The following is a 12979-nucleotide window of genomic DNA, read 5'->3' as shown; positions in this document are numbered from 1 at the left end:
GAAGATAGTCACTCACTATGGGTTCACACCTTATTCCAAAACTTAATAGTTTCCAAAGGTTTAGTTTCCAAAGTAAAAGAGTTGACATTTCTTTTTTATGCATTCTCTAGTTTTCAGAAGAGAGGAGGTGGGCAGGGGGATGGGTTAAATTCATGACAGGTATTGAGGAAGGCTCTTACTGTGATGAGCGCTGGATGTTGTATGTAAGTGATGAATCACTAAATTCTTCTCCTGAAATTAGTATTACACTACATGTTAACTAACTGGAATTCAAATAAAAACTTGACAAAGAAACAAAAAAGAATTGACATGTATAAAAACCCTGAGTCAATCATAGTTGAAAAATCTCTTTATAAAGGCAGTGAAGTTTACAGTGTATTTTAGTAAGATTTCCACTGTAAACAATCTTTAAAAAAAATGCTTGGGGGGATAAAGCTTCAGTTGTCTGTGAAAAAAAATCACAAATCCAAGACACTTAATACTCAGATCATGTAAGACAACTGAATAATTGTTCTACATAGAAAATCCCCAAACTGTCAACTATTCTTTGCTAATGGGTGAACATGGATGGCACTTAAGAGAGTTCCTGACTGACACATTAAAGACTGTACACCACTGTGTTTAAGCATGAGGGTTCTGGAGCCACACAGTCTGGGATCAAATCCTGCCTCTTCTTTGATGACCTTACTCAGCTCTTCAGTGGTGACCTCCTCCTAAGTAACAGTTCAGGTCAATTCTTAATTGCTCTGTGCCTGAGTTTCTTCACCTATGAAATGGGTATGACAAATGCTACCTACTTCATAGAGTGGCCGAAGAAATCAAAAGAAATAAGACCAAAAATTAAAAAAGGATTAGCACAGTGCCCAGCATATAGTAATGTTAGTAATTATTACCATGATACATAATTTGGGGATGTCAAATCATCACCTGTCTTTAGTCTCTCCTGATATCAATCCTTGCTACCCGTTGCATCACACCAGTTTTCTTAAAACTAACCTGCTTCTAAAAAGTCCAGTGACTACTTGTGGTGTAAGTCTGCATTTCTTGTCTTGAAACTAAAGGCTATTAAGGTCCTCCCAGAATTTGGACCCTCTCTCCTATAATTAATACTCATTTGGTATTAGTAGGATCACTCCCCATTCTACAGACAAGGAAACTAAGGCTCATTCAGTTAAGGAAAATATCACACGGGCACCTGGTGGCTCAGTGGTATAGCTTCTGCCTTCAGCTCAGGTCATTATCTCAGGATCCTGGGATCAAGCCCGCATTGGGCTCTCTGCTCAGCAGGGAGCCTGCTTCCCTTCCTCTCTTTCTGCCTGCCTCTCTGCCTACTTGTGATCTGTCTGTCAAATAAATAAATAAAATCTTAAAAAAGAAAGAAAGAAAAATATCACGCTGTGAGAAGAGCTTTACAGCTTTACTTCTGGCTCAGGAACTTCTAATAAGCCTTGAAGCTAAACACAGACAGTAACTTGATTTTAGTCCCCAGATAATACTGCTTCTTCTCAGCTCTGGATAACTTCATGCCATGGAGAACAATCTGAGAAAGGTCTAAAGACCCAAATGGTTCTGTATTTTCCAATATCTCTGTACTCTTGGTGGCAGCTGGGAAAGACTTTTCAAATCCTTCCTAACCAACTCCATGCTCCTTTATATTTCATAACACAAAGGAGGAGAGAGTATGTGAAGAGAAGAAATGGAAAGGAAAACCAAATAAAAAAAAGACTATTCTCTCTCTCTCTCTCTCAAATAAAAAAAAAAATAGATAAATTTTTTAAAAAGGAATAGGAAGAAAAATAAAGAGCTGGACCGAAGATGTTTCCATCACTGCTTAATATACATTTTCTTTTGTTTTCTGAAATAGGGAAAATAGTTCGAAGTGTGCACCCATAACAGTATCTTTCACAAGAGGGCACTGGTACACAGGATGACAAGATGGCTATGAGGAAACGTACTTCAGAGCCACAGAACGAAGGTAATCTTCTCACTGTTTGGTGCTTGCCATAGAGTCATTCTCTTTCTGCATTTCATAGTATGTCCCGTAGGCAGAGTTTGCTCTGGGGCACTTGGAGAGTAAAATGCCTTATTTGTCATTATATCAAGGTGAAGACCAGGCCATTTTAGCCCCAAACAGAAAATGAAACAAAAAACATAAATACTGCATTGCCAAAGAAAGCTGGGCACCAGAAGCTATTATGTGAAACGGCTGATTTTTGGAACAATTTTACAAACCCCTTTACTTCCTATTTTTTATATTGGCAAGAGTTTTATAATTACCTATCCAAACCTACGAAAATTGTACCCTTGGTTAGATCTAGTTGAGGTCCTTTCTGAGCATTTTAACACAAATCAATTCAATAGGTCTGTAAAACACACACACACACACACACACAATGTAATAGTGGTTGTTTTAACTCCTTTCTTTCTTCAGACTGAAAGGCCACTGGAGAAGCCATCAATCAGATTTGAGCAAGGTTCTACGCTGGGCATTAACTCAGATGTGAAACGAACGCCATACCTAGCCTGGGAAACTCTCAAAAATGCAATTCTGCCTGTGAGACTGGAAATGATCCTCATAAAAAAGGAGGGAAGGTTGTGGCGTCTGCATAAACCAATGTCATCACACAAGTAGCTCTCTGATGCATTATTTTAAAGGGACTTTTTTTTTAATGGGAAGAAAGGAGAGACCACTATAAAATATTTATACATTTGAAGCATAAAGAACATTCTGCAAGCTGAGTACTGTCCGACTGCAGATTTCTAGTTTGTAACACGCATGCAGGGATTCACTAAGCAATGCAAAAGGTGCTTTTTTTCCTCTTTGAAATAGGAATCATAGAGAACAGTGTAGATAGCTTTTAACAATTTGCATAGTGCTTTCCTGTGCATCATTTAATCTGATCCACATGAGAAGCTTAAAGGAGAAATTATTTTCTCCAAAATTCTTATTTTCTCCATTTTACAGAAGAGAAAATGAGAGGTAGGAAAAAATAATTGACCTGAGTCAGACAGCTAATAGGTTGTGGCCCAGAAACTAGAAGCCATGGCTTCTTGCTCAAAGACCATACTTGTTCTTTGCTGCCTCCTTTTAGAATGAATGTGCTGCCATGTAATTGAGAAAAGTGAGCCTGATTTTACTTCTGTTTGTATTTCACGGAAATTGATATATTTAAAATATATAACTGTTAGAACTTTGTTCATTCTAAGACATAACAGGCTATGGCTATAATTTAATTTTGCATTGTTTTTATTTCAACAACAATGCCAAGGAATTCAGTTTATGTTCCGTTAGCATGAAAAGTATAACTTTTTACATGATTGATTTCTTGGAGGCTTTGGGTATATAGAAGGCTTCATCACTTTTAACCTAAATTGGAAGTACTCTTTTTAAAAAACAGTTTTTTAAATTTAAATGGGTCTGGGTGTGGTGTATAAACAATGAATCTTGGAACACTGAAAAAATAAAATAAAATTTAAAAAAATTTAAATAGGGGAGCGCCTGGGTGGCTCAGTGTGTTAAAGCCTCTGCCTTCAGCTCAGGTCATGATCCCATGGTCCTGGGATCGAACCCTGCATTGGGCTCTCTGCTCAGCAGGGAGCCTGCTTCTCCCCCTCTCTCTGCCTGCCTCTCTGCCTACTTGTGATTTCTGTCTGTCAAATAAATGAATAAAATCTTTTAAAAATTTTTAAATAGGTTTTTTAAAATCATTTATAGAAGTCATACGTTATTACGTTATTATTGCATAACATTTGGAAAAGACAGAATTTTAGTACTTTTAAAACTAATTTTTCAATCATGCCTAAGTAATTTTATTCACATTTTGGTTTTACAAATTGCAAGCATGTTTTATTATATAGTATTATTACTTAATTTTTGTTAACAAAATCATTATCAATATCCATATTGCATAAAAATATTTTTTGAAAATATAATTAGTTATGGTTGTAAATTATTCATCAAATGATGTACCCTAGTTTATTTAACAAAATCCTTCTTTTTGGAGGTGGTTTGTTCCAGTGTTTCATATTTTAAATTATGGTATTCTAAATTATTTAAATTATGGTACTCTAAACTTTACTTGGAGCAGTTGGTACTGTTGAATCCCATCAAAGAGAGCAATGTTACTGTTCTTTTGAAGTTGAGTAAATAAAAATGCATTAGTTTAGACTGCCTACCTACTACAGACAAAAATCTACTTTGGGGGATGGAATTCTTAATTAAACTTTCTATTTTGAGATAATTGTAGATTCACAAACAGTTGCAAGAAACAGTGCAGAGAGTCGCATCTGGCAAAACCACAGTTATCACAAGGATATCACAAGGATATTGCCATTCCGTTGATACAGTCAAGATACAGAATAGTTCCACCACCCCAAGGATTCTCCATGTTGCCATTTTATTTTATTTTTAAAAGATTTTATTTATTTGAAGGAGAGAGAGAGAGAACAAGGGGAAGGGGCAGAGGGAGAGGGAGAAGCAAGCTCTCTGCTGAGCAGGGGACCCAGGGATCCTGACCTGAGCCGAAGGCAGATGGCTAACAGACTGAGCCACCCAGGCGTCCCTCCATGTTGCCATTTAATAGCCAGACCCACTTCATTCTCCTCCAGTTCCCTCCTTAAATACTGGCAACGATTCCTCCCTTCTCCATTTCCACAATTTTGTCATTTCGAAAATTTGTAAACGGAATCACATGGTATATAACCTTTCAGAATTGGCTTCTTCATTCAGCATAATCTTCTGAAGATTAATGCAGGTTGTTCCGTGTATCAAAGTTCAGTTTTACCACTGAGAAGTATCCATGGTACGAACGTACCACAGTTTGCTCAACCTTGTGCCTATTAAAGGATTGTTGTTTCCAGAGTGGGGCTATTACACATAAAGCTGTTGTCAACATTCATATACATGTTTTTGTATGAATGTAAGTTTTCATTTCTCTAGGAGAAGTGCCAGGAGGGCAACTGCTGAGTCATGTTGTTGCATGTTTGTTTGTTTTTAAACTGTTAACCTATTTTCCAGAATATCTGTACCATTTTACATTCCCATTATCAATGTATGTGTGGTCCAGTTTCTCCATGCCCTTACCAGCGTTTGGTGTTGTCACTTGTTTTAATACATTCTGATAGGTGTGTCATTATAGCTCACTGTGGTTTTACTTGCATTTCCCTAATGGCCAATGATGTTGAACACTTTCTTCACGTGTTTATTTGCCATCTGTACATCCTCTTTGACAAAATGTCTCCATGTTTTTTTGCTCACTTCCTAGTTGTTGTTTTTGTTTGTTTGTTTGTTTGTTTTTACTGTTGAATTTTGTGAGTTGTAGGTACTATATGTATTGTAGGTACTAGTCCTTTGCAAATATATGGTTTGCAAATATTTCTTCATGGAATACAGCTTTGGTTTTCATACTCTTAACGGGACAATTGGTAAAAGAAAAGCTTTATACTTTGATCAAGTCCACTTTATCAATATCAATATTCCCTTTTATGAACTGTGCTTTTGGTGACAAATCTAAGAACCCAGTCTACCCATAGAAATCAAATATTTTTCTCCTTTACTTTTTAAAGAAGCTTTAAAGTTTACAACTTTACCTGTAAGTCCATGATCAATTTTAATAAGGTGTCAGACTTAGATCAAGGTTCATTATTTTTTTGACCTCTGGGTGTCCAGTTTCTCCAATACCATAAGTTTAAATGGTTCCCTTTTCTCTGTTTAATTGCTTTCTCATTTTTGTCAAACATCAGGTGGGAATATTTGTGTGGATCTATTTCTGGGTTCTCTATTCTGTCTGCTGATCTATGTGTTTATGCCTCCACTAATACTACACAGCTTTAATCTCAATTATTTAAGTCTTGAAATTAGGTAGACTGATTCCTCTCACTTTATTTTATTTCCAAGATTGTTTTATTCTCTTTTATGTATTAAGTTAGTCTAGATCCTGTTCTTCTCCATGTAATTTTTCAAATTAGCTTCAAGGATAGGGTTTAGTGATTCATCAGTTGTGTATCACACCCAGTGCTCATTCCATCAAGTGCCCTCCTTCATGCCCATCCCCCAGTTACCCTATCCCCCTACCTCCTTCTAGTAATTCTCAGTTTGTTTCCTAGAGTTCAGAGTCTCGTATGGTTTGCCTCCCTCTCAATTTGCATCTTATTTTATTTTTCCTTCCCTTCCCCATGTCACTCTGTTTTGTTTCTTAAATTTCACAAATGAGTGAAATTATACGGTATTTGTCTTTTTCTGACTGACTTATATCACTTAGCATAATACCCTCTAGTTCCATCCACATGGTTCAAAATGGTAAGATTTCATTCTTTTTGATGGTTGAGTAATAGTCCATTCATCTGTTGATGGACATCTGGGCTCTTTTCATATTTTGGCTGTTGTGGACATTGAAGCTATAAACATTGGGGTATATGTGCCCCTTCAAATCACTATCCATGCAAATTTTTTTTAAAGATTTTATTTATTTATTTGACAGAGAGAGAGAGATCACAAGTAGTCAGAGAGGCAGGCAGAGAGAGAGGAGGAAGCAGGCTCCCCGCCAAGCAGAGAGCCCCATGCAGGGCTCGATCTCAGGACATTGAGATCATGACCTGAGCTGAAGGCAGAGGCTTAACCCACTGAGCCACCCAGGCGCCTCTCCATGCAAATTTTTTAAAAGATTTTACTTCTTCGTTTGAGAGATAGCAAGAGAGAGCACAAGCAGTGGGAGGGGAGGAGGAGAGGCAGGCTCCCCACTGAGCAGGGAGTATAATGCAGGGCTTGATTTCAGGGCCCTGAGATCATGACCTGAACCAAAGGCAGACGCTTAACCAACTGAGCCACCCAGGCACTCTGCCATGTAAAGTTTTGAATAATCTTGTCTATATCTATAAAAACCTTGCAGGGATTTTGAAAAGGATTAAGTTGAAGTTGAATATTGATTTGGAAAGAATTGATACCTTTGTATACTGAGTCTTTCAATCCATGAAGAAAGAATGTCTTTATTTATTTAGAACCTGATTTCTTTCATCAGTGTCTTGTAGTTTTCAGCATACAAGTCCTGTATATGTTTTATAAGATTTCCCCCTAAGTATTTCATTTTTTAAGCAATTGTGAGTTTAACTTTTAATTTCAATATTTTAATTTTGTACTTTTAATTTTGGGTTCCATTTGCCTGTTGCTAGTATATAGGAATACAATTAATTTTGCACATTTATCATCTTATATCCTGAGACTTTGCTGAACTCACCAGTTGTAGGATTTCTTTTGTTGACACTCTGAGATTTTCAACATAGACAAATATGTCATCTTCAACTAAGGAAAGTTATATTTCTTCCTTTCTGGTCTGAATAACTTTTATTTCCTTGCCTTCCTTATTGCACTGGCTAGAATTTCCAGAACAATGTTGAATAAGCATGATGAGATCGTTCCAAACAAACCCTAGCTTTGTTTCTGCTTAGGGCAAGAACATTCAGTCTTTCATCATTAAGTATAATGTTAGCTATAGTATTTTGCAGATGTTCTTCATCAAGTTGAGGAAATTGCCCTCTATTCTATTTTTCTCAGAGTTTTTATCGTGAATAGGTGTTCAATTTTGTCAAAAGTTTTTTCTATGTCTATTGGGATGATGTGTTTTTGTCCTTTATTCTATTATTCTCATTTTCTTTTCTTGTGATATCTTTGCCAAATGTTAGCATCATAGCATAGATGGGGAAGCATTCTGTCCTGTTTTCTGGTAAGGATAGTGTGAAATTAGTCTGAATTCTTTAAATATTTAATAGAATTTTCCAGTGAAACCATAACAGAAGTTTTCCTTTTGAAGAGTTCTTTTTTTTTTAAATCATGAATTTAATATATTTAATAGTTACAGGACAGTTTAGATTATCTGTTTTATCTTAGTTGAGATTTTATAGCTAGTGAGTTTTCAAGAAATGGGTGTATCTTCTAACTGTCAAATCTATGAACACAAAGTTGTTCCTAGTACTTTTTTATTGGCCTTTGAATGGCTACGGGATCTTTACTGATATCCTCACCTCATTTCTGATATTGATGATTTGCATATGTCCTTTTTTATTTTTGTCAGCCTTGCTAGAGATTTAGCCATTGTTTTGATTATCGTTTCGATTATTTTCAAAGAACCAGCTTTTAGTTTCATTGATTTCTCTCTATTGTTTAACGATTTTCAATTTCGTTGATTTCTGCTCTTATCTTTACTATTTCTTTCTTCTTGCTTTAGGTTTATTTTACTCTTCTAGATTCTTGAGGTAGGGGCCTACATTATTAATTTGAAATTTTTCCTTCTTTTTGTTCAGCTCTATATCTGTTTTAAATTCCACTGGAGACTTCCTCTATGATTAATGAATTATTTATATTTGTGCTATTTAATTTCCAAGTGTTGAATGATCTTCCCTTGCCTTTCTGTTATTTATTTCTTATTCAGATTTGTGGTGGTCAGAGAACATACTCTATAATTGAAATTCTTTAACATTTCTTGAGATTTGTTTTATAACACAGGATATTGCATATCATGGTGAATATCCAATGAGTGCTTGAAAAGAATGTGCACTCTGCTGTTTTAGAGTGAAGTGTTCTATATATGTCAGTTAGATACTTGAGGTTGTTTTGTTTAGATCTTCTATACCTTTGATGATTTTCTTAAACAGAAAATCAGCTAAATTTAGAAAACTACTAAATGTAGTTCTATTAGTTGCTGAGACTTGGGTTTTGACTTTCTGAACTAAAACTGTGGATCTGTCTATGTCTTCTCAGCTCTGTCAGCTATTGTGTCATGTAATTTGAAGTTATGTTGTTTGGTTTGTACACATTTAAGATCATTATAACTCCCTGGCATATTGATCTTTTTAGTACGATGTAATGCTTGTCTTTTTTATATATAATTTGCAGAGCTATTAGTTGTTCTTAGCAGGAGGAACAGGGAGAAGTCTATCTAATCCTTGTCCCTGGAATAGAAGCCTCAAAACTTACTTTTAAACATGAATAGGTTGAATTAACTTGAATTATAGGTTATCTCAAAATAAAATCAGTATTGGTTTTATTCAAGGTGACTGATGAAGGAAATCTACTACTGCAAAAAACAATGCTACAGGAATACTCCCAAAGCTACAGAAAGAAGTATGTTCAAGGTTGTCATGCAGATATTGTAAATTTCAACAAAGATGAGAAATAATCTAAATGTGCATCAGTAAAGGATTGACTAAATAGTTTATGGCCCATTCCTGGTTGATATTTAGCCAGCATGAGCAAATGCAAATAAACCGGTTGGTAAAATATTGAAATAATTCCTAAATAGCCTGTTAATAATTTCTGCCTTGACTCCCATACCAAGTACAGCCCTCCAGCACTCTGGCCATCTTGGCCCTTTCTCTAGGACACCTTGAAGCACTACACAATCTAACAATTAAATTTAACATTTTTAACAAATTTAACATTTGCATAGCAGGAGGCTTTGAGACCATGGTTTACCACTATGACTGGTACCCATTTTGATTGGTAAGAACTCATGTTCTACCAGATGTTAAATACTTTTTGTATCACTCCTTGGTCCGTACGTACCACAGAATACCATACAGCTATTGAAAATGAATAAAGAGAGCTCCAAGTAAGCATGGCAGATTGAACAAAGACATTTATCTTCATTCATTCCTGAAACCTCACTAAAATGACAGCAAAGAATTTTAAAAGTCATAAAACCCAAAAGGACAAAGAGAACACAAGAGATGACAGCAGAAGAGAAATGTCAACACAAGTTTTGGAAGCTGGAAAGCAGATGGACAGGTGGTAACTGATTTACCAGAGTAGATAATACCGAAACCTAAGCCTGAAACTGGGGAGAACCCAACAATAACAACAAAGAAAGCAAGGCAATCCACACTGCAGAACCAGAGAAAGACATGGCATTTGGGAACACCAAGCACCTCTAGAGGCAGGGGTGTGGGCAGGACTGAAAATGGAAAGGTGGACAGTTACTATGAGGAGTATGCAGCCCCTCCTATATTTAGTCATGCATACCATGGAGTAATTTCTCTTTGACAATTCATGTAGAAGACTGGGGATTTTTTCTTGCTGGACAAGTTTACATGCCTAAGAACTGGGGAGAGTTGCCACACTGAAAGCTATAAAGTCTGCATATTAAATAGCATCATCTTCCGTCTGTCCCCACTCCTTTCATATATCCCAGAACACCCGCATCCAGACTTATTAACACCTTACAGGAAATTGAACTATTCTTTTCTGTGGAAACTAAATTGTCTGGCGGAAAAGACCTAAAAGTACTGACATTTTGGACTAGTGAAAAAGCTGAGTTGCAGCCTTCTCAACCTAAAGGGAAATGTACCACACAACACAGTGCCTATTCATATACAAAGAACTTCTAATCAGCGTTAGTCTCTTACTATTATATATAAATGGGCCATCCAGCAAGAGAGATAAAATCAATAAAGCAGAGGTGCCTGGCTGGCTCATTCTTGAGGTTGTGACTTTAAGCCCATGTTGGGTGTACAGATTACTTAAAAAAAATCTTTAAAAAAAGATCATAAAAACAATAAAACAGAAAAAGTGAGCTTGTGGGAAACAGACAAATGAAGGAATAGAAGAAAATATTTACAAGACTTCTTTTTCAGAAAGATGAGAATAAACGGAATTCATTAATGATTGGGTATAAAAAATAACATTCAGAGGACAAGAAAAAAATTTTGGAAATTAAAAATGATAAAATATAGAAGTATTGGGATATACATTGGAGGAATCCTCCTGAAAACTAGAATAAAAAGAGAATAAGGAGAAAAGACAATTTGGGGATCAATCTAGGATGTCTGACATCTGGGTAATAATGTTTATAGAAAGAACAGAGAAATGGAGAAAAAGGAAATTATCCAAGAAATAATGCAAGAAATTTTCCTAAAACTGAAGGACATTACTTTCCTGACTAAAAGGGCCTACCTAGAACTTAGTATAATAAATAAAAATAGGGGCATCTGGGTGGCTCAGTGGGTTAAAGCCTCTGCCTTCAGCTCAGGTCATGATCCCAGGGTCCTGGGTTGGAGCCCCACATCGGGCTCTCTGCTCAGCAGGGAGTCTGCTTCCTCCTCTCTCCCTGCCTGCCTCTCTGCCTACTTGTGATCTCTGTCAAATAAATAAATAAAATCTTTTCTTTTAATAAATAAATAAATAAATAAAAATAGAACACAAAGGACCCACCATAATGAAATTTTAGACTACCATGTAATCAAAATGGAAGGGTTGACTCAACAGCAACACCGGAAGCTAGAAAGCAATGAATCAATATTTTCAAAAGTTTGAAGGAAAGTTATTTGCAAACTAGAACTCTATACCCCACCAAACTTGATGGTAGAATAAAAAGATTTGCAGACATAAAAGTTCTCACTGAATATTTTCTCTCTCAAATAGCCTTGCACAGGAAGGTCTTGGAGGTTGTGTTAAATCAAAATAAAGGAGCAAACCACAAAAGAGGAAGAATGGGTGGCAAATAGTATTGAGAAAGGTTTCAGGGCTTTCCCTAAGAAGCTGTGGAACCTGTACAAAGCTCCCTCCCACCGGTGGTTAAACCAGGTATAAACTACTTTAAAGAACATTTGGTAGGAAAAAAGGTTGAACAGGGTTGTCTTGATTAAAGGATAAAGCACTAAGAATGCAAGGCAACAAGGAGTTTTTTAAGGAAAGCTTTTCCCAAAATGACAAGAAGACACCCAAGAAAGTTGTGAACCGAGCAAGATGTCAGAATTATATTTATACCACTTGTGTACAGATCATCCCACCCAAGGCAGTCTTGAAAGTTACTCTGGTGGATGGATGGCAGAATGGCAACCAGGCAGTCTAACCTTATCTAGAAATCAACAGGTAAAGGCTGACTTTCAGGAAAATGGAGCAATCTGGTAAAGCTGGTGTAAGCATTCATTTTTAATAATTAACATATAATATATTATTTGTTTTGGGGGTACAAGTGTGTGATTCATCAGTCTTGTGCAATTCACAGTACTCTCCATAGTACACACTCTCCCCAGTGTCCATCACCCAGCCACCCCATCCCTTCCACCCCCCTCCCCACCAGCAATCCTCAGTTTGTTTTCTGAGATGTGCTACTTCTCTTTTCTCTGCCTGCACTCAGACGCCTGATGCCATCATGCTTCCCTTGCCTATCCAAAACTTAACTATTCCTGTAAACAGACTTCTCCCCAACCTAAACCAATATCAAATCCTGAAAATGTGCCATCCACCGTAACCAATATCCAATCTTGATCTTGGCAGTCCCTTCCAGCTAATTATCAGAGGTCTGCTAAATAAATCTGTGCTAAGATGCTAATGACAGATGACAGATTTATATACTACCCATCCAGAGTTATTTTCATTTCAATGGACCATTCATAGAAACCAAAGACATAATTTCAAATAAGCTAGTGAAGGAAATATCGTTTTTTAGAGATTTTATTTATTTATTTGGCAGACAGAGAGAGAGAGAGAGATCACAAGTAGGCATAGAGGCAGGCAGAGAAGGGGGGAAAGCAGGCTCCCCACTGAGCAGAGAGTCCAGTGTGGGACTTGATCCCAGGACCCTAAGAAATGTGACCTGAGCCAAAGGCAGAGGCTTAACCCACTGAGTCACTCAGGTGCCCCGAGAAATATTTTTTAAAAGTAGGAATCCTCAAGTCTCACAATAGACACAGCCACCTAATTCACCGATGGACAAAACTAGCTGGAAATCTGTGTCTGAAACAATATATTTTCTGATATCTGGTTAATCACATAGTCATGGTGAGCCATAAATCACCACCCTCCCCCAAAAATGAATAGCTCCAAAAAGTAGAAACGTTTTTCAAATTATCACGTGGTTGTCCTGGCTTGGCGTGAGGGAAGCCTTGAAATAATTATAAACATGATCCAAGAAATGTTAGAGGTTAATGAATGTGCCACTAAAACATGCTCCAAATTTAAAATCTTGTATGTTTAGAATTAAAGCAA

Source organism: Lontra canadensis, unplaced genomic scaffold (genome assembly GCF_010015895.1).
Source record: "Lontra canadensis isolate GAN:19392208 unplaced genomic scaffold, GSC_riverotter_1.0 scaffold96, whole genome shotgun sequence".
Classification (NCBI taxonomy): domain Eukaryota; kingdom Metazoa; phylum Chordata; class Mammalia; order Carnivora; family Mustelidae; genus Lontra; species Lontra canadensis.
This window is presented reverse-complemented; position numbering follows the sequence as displayed.